General features: G+C 40.8%; 1 long non-coding RNA gene across 1 annotated transcript; it reads right to left on the bottom strand.

Moving 5' to 3' along the window:
* Window positions 1-171: 171 nt before the first annotated feature.
* On the bottom strand, window positions 172-3,247 carry LOC105940569 (uncharacterized). Its single transcript, XR_001167325.2, has 3 exons — window positions 2,999-3,247; window positions 2,124-2,236; window positions 172-293 (listed from the first exon to the last, which is right to left on the bottom strand). It is a non-coding gene; the product is annotated as an uncharacterized LOC105940569 (long non-coding RNA).
* Between the last annotated feature and the right edge of the window lie 1,606 nt (window positions 3,248-4,853).

Genomic DNA, 4,853 nt, shown 5'->3' with positions numbered 1-4,853 from the left:
TTTGTCTAAAATCCAAAGATTCTCTTCATACTGCTGAGCAGTTTTTTATATTTAAGGTCTTAATGCATCATTTAAACACGACGGGTCCTCAACGTTGTGTTTTTAAAGCTTCATATAATTCATAGAACAGTTTGGGGACCTGATGAATACAAGAACAAGCAGCACACTCACTCACAGCTTCAAATATTTAATCACTGCTTGCACAATGAATGTGTCGTCTGTGAAACTCCAGTTTAAATCTTTCTCTGGTTTTATTCAGACACAGAAATCTGCATCGTTGAAAGTTGGTGCTCCTAAAGAAATAAGAAAGTCATATTTCAGCTTTGCGGCTGATTAGCAGAACATTTTGTGGCAGAAAAGGTAAAATATTATGAATCTGTTATCAAAGGAAGCAGACAGAGCTCCTCTAATGATCCGGGCTACAGAGTTTCCCAGTTTGTGGAAAAGACAACATTCCCGCTGAGCGTGGAAAATCAAAACTTGTTATTCTTCCTTCAATTTATCAAACTGCTCCCTAAAACAGCTCAGTGATATTTGCACACGTAACAGAAACCCGACACTTTTCAATATTCATTAGACAACATTAAAAACATGAACATGAATACAACAGCACCCCTAGAGGCGAGCTCTGGTACTGCACGGTTTATAAGGCTTTTAAAAAGCTGCACTTCCTGTTCCACATCCAGCAAACAGAATATACAAATTCACATTAAAAAGAAAACAAGCTCATTCTGACTCATCATCCAAATCTCACACAAACCTAACAAAAAGTTCTTCAGACATTTCTGAGCTTTTTGTGTTATATTTGTGGTTTTTTTGCTTTAACAAGGCTGCAGTTAACATGTCCTCAGATGTCGCTGCAGTGAGCTCTTCCCATTCTCAGAACTTTAGATTAACCATTTATGGTGTTAGTCTGAATTTTCACTAAATGAGTTACAGCACAAGCTGATTTCTAATCCTCTGCTCAGATTTTACTCTTGCAGTCTGCCCTCCGTGCATTTAGCTCCTGATGTGAACCCAGATGAGTCGCATGGAAACATCATAAACTCTGATATGATGCGCTTCCTTAGACAGTCTTTAGTCATCTTCATTTTAAAGTTTGATACATTTATTTTACAGCATCAGCCGAGCAGAAAGGGAATCACGTTTGTGTCAAAGCCTGTGAAAAAATATTAATAACCACCAAAACGACAACATGAATGGACCAGCTTGTATAATGAGTGCTTGTAATTTTTACACTTCTGTCAATATTTGGGTATTTTGGGGTATTTGAAATCGAGCAAAGGGCCAGAGCACGTCTCCCAGGCTTTCTCTCACAGCTGTTAATGAAGCTGCTGCTGTGTGTTTGATCATATGAGTTTCTCTTTACAGGAAGGATCAAGAAGGAGAGGACTCTGAGACGTCAGCTTGCATCTACTGCATCTACGTTCTTTCACATCTCCAGCTCCAGATACCAACTCAGCCCAAACCAGCTGTAGAGTGTGAAGTCTTAGTTTAAACATGGAGGTCAAAATGATCTAAGACGGCCTAAAATGAACCAGAAGATGTAGAAATGTTTATTAAAATTATGATTACTTCTTTGATTCTTGTTTTTTTGTTTTGGATGTTACAGATTTTTCCAGATTCACATCCTCACCACAGACTGTATTTAAAAGATGGCCGTCACCAGTTAGTACAAGTAACCTCACAGCGGTAATATGATTGGTCAGATCATTGAATTAAACAGGCTCCAACAGCATAAACATGGTGCAGAGGTCTAGTTCAGGTGAAGCTAGCCGACAGCTAGCAGCTCCAGCCACCTGTGTCACCATCCACCTGTCAGTCAAATAGGCCACACCCCTAATAATGGTGAAAAAGTTTTTTTATGAGGCTGTAAACATGTCTACTTCTGCTCTAATATTAAAACGGTAAACATAGAAGTCTATGGAGCCTCTGGTGGACATTACAGGAACTGCAGCTTTTTGACACTTAGATTTGTTGGACTGCAGGTATAAAAACTTTTAGGAAGGAGAACAGGCTCCAGTCCACCGGGCACAGACTGCTACACACAGCGCTGCAGTGGAAGCACATTTTCTCATGTGTGCTGATGCTGTCAGTATATGAAGCTGATAGCACTCGTGTACCTGTGCACAGCAGCTGCAGCTGTCTGCCGTCAGTGTGTTACAGCGAGTCGAACATGACGGAGCCTGAAGGACGGAGGAGGATCTGATCTGTGTTCAGTCATGTCGGCCGCAGCCTGCAGTGCAGAGATCCACACAGGAATGTCGAAAACACAGCGAGCGGCTTCATTACACCCACAGGATCACAGAAACCATGGCAACGTGTGTGTGTGTGTGTGTGTGTGTGGGGGGGGGGGGGGCACGGACAGGTGAGCTCCACAGGTGTGAATCATTAGCAGTGTTTAAGTGTTCCTTAATTTTTGTGTTTAAGTAAAATGTCTTATAAAATCAGTGAATTTTTAAAAATCCGTTACAAAAACACATTGTTCACTATTTGCTTTATGAAGACATGTTTTAGAAATATTTATTATTCATGAATTCTATTTTTGACATATGTAAGTTATCATTTTTATTATATTTATAGGTGTCAGGGCTGCACATTTTTACATTTCATATATTTTTCGCACTCTCGCTGCACTTTATTCTTCTTTATCATATTATATTAAAACTTTATTTTCTTGTAAATTGTGACATTTTTTAAATTCCCTTAAATTTTCCATAAATGATAATCATGACTTTTTTACTCTATTCTACTCTATTTAGTTTGATTTTATTTTGTTTACTCCAGCGCCCCCTTCAGGAGAACAGCCCCTGCGTTCAGCGTAAATGACCTTAAATAGAATTAGTTGTAAATATCTGAGACTGCGCGTCTTTAAGGACCGCAGTAAACACCAGTCACACCAGTGAGGCTGGTCCCAGTCGTCCTGCAGGTCGGTGAGAGTCAGCGGCTCTCTAACCGGATCAAGTCTGTGAGCTGAAAACCTGAAATCTCTTCTTACCTCAGCAGGTGGTCTGACGCAGCAGAGCAGCAGCACCCCCGCAGCTCTCAGATGGTTCGTCCCACACAGGAGCAGAGCAGAGGGAACGGCCCACCTCTGCAGCAGGGAGGGGGGAGGACAGGAAGCTGTGAGGAGGTTACGCACTTTTACCTGAATGTGTCAGACACGGAATTACACTGAAATAAGTGTTTCGGGTGGTTTTCTTTTACTTTTTAAAAAAACACTTTAAACTGTGAAGTGACGGCGGCCGGGGGGGGGGGGGGGGGGGGGGCTGCTGCAGGGCGACAGATGCTGGAGGAGAGATAAGACGAGATCACAGGCGGAAATATTTAACCTCCTGTTTATCCAGCAGTGCAGGAAGCCGTCAGATTATTCAAGTAGTAATACCGCAAAGTACAAGTACTCCTTCTGTGCAAACCCTGCCCAGAGATGAATTTTCTTAATTATAGATTGTTAATATTCTCATTTGAATAATTCTTAGCTGATTATTTGATTTGTAAAAAATGAAAAATGAGAAAAATTCTCGTCAAGGTCAAAAATCCAAAATTATTTCCAAGAAAAGAGAAAAATATTTGAATTAAAATGTTATGAAATATTTATTCATGTTGTAGTTAAAGCTGTAGTAGGATGGTTAGGAGGTCACATTAAATGTAGTGTCGTCTGCTGCCTTCTGTCAGAAGCTCTAAATCAGTAAAGAAGTAAAGCTTCTGCAAGCAGCTCAAACTGTTTTCCTCCAAAACTTCAAACTTTGTTTTGCTGCCTGATGATGCATCACAGCTGCAGCTGCAGCTGCTGCAGCTGGAGCCGGTCTGCATGCACAGTGGTTCCCAACATATGGGTCGGAGCCCTCAGTAGGGTCACCTGACGAATGTGGAGGTTGTTTTATGAGAGGAAAGAAGACAAAAAGCTGCCGTGGTCTTTTTTCTGAGATTTGTATTTTGCATTTAAAGAGTGTTTGAAAATAAGAAGCTGTTATGGAGCTCCAGAATATTCTTGAACACCCATCCATTCATTTTATTTTTATTTTCATCTTCTTTAGGAATAAAAATCAGTCTTCAGGATGTTCAACACAATGTCTTAAATTTCTGTTGAGTTCTTTTAGATTCATTTTTATGATACCTACTGTAATTCAGCTATATTGGTTGATGAATTTTCTAACTCTTTTATTTCAACATGCGCCTCGATTTTAAACACTGTGGCTCCATTAAGGGCTAAACGCTTCAAGCCCACTTACCAACCATGGCTGAATGAATCCACTCGCACCCTCAGGCGTGAACGTCGCCGAGCCGAGAGGAAATGGAAAAGACGAACTTCAAGTGTCCCTGGAAATCCTGCATAACTGCCGGTCAAAATATCAGAAGACTGACAAAACTGCAAAAGCTTCTTATTGTTGAACTTATTGCTAACAACAGTCACAAGCCTCAAGTTCTGTTTAAAATCTTTAATTCAGTTATTAATCCCTGAGGGATGCCTCCCCGGCTCTCTGTGAAGAATTCTTACATTACTTTATAGATAAAATTTCAGCACTGAGGGCACCATATCTACCAGCAGTTAACCAAACCCCAGTTTCTGAATGCTCTGGGGTTTTTCAATAGTTTGAGCCTGTACCTTTTTCGACTCTGAAAGAAATAATTGATCCTATGAGAAGCTCTAATACGCTTCCTTCCCGCATTATTAAGGAAGCTCTGACTACTATCGATCCCTCTATCTTACTTCTAACGAACTCTTCACTGTCATCAGGCTGTGCTCCGACTGCCTTCAAACACACAACCGTACAACCTGTAATCAAGAAAAGCAACGCTGACCCCAACAGTCCTTCAACCTACAGGCCGATCTCTTCCTTTCATGTCTAAAA

The sequence above is a fragment of the Maylandia zebra genome, linkage group LG18 (genome assembly GCF_041146795.1).
Source record: "Maylandia zebra isolate NMK-2024a linkage group LG18, Mzebra_GT3a, whole genome shotgun sequence".
NCBI lineage: Eukaryota > Metazoa > Chordata > Actinopteri > Cichliformes > Cichlidae > Maylandia > Maylandia zebra.
Note: the sequence above shows the minus strand (reverse complement) of the source record. Positions and strands in the feature narration are given on the sequence as shown.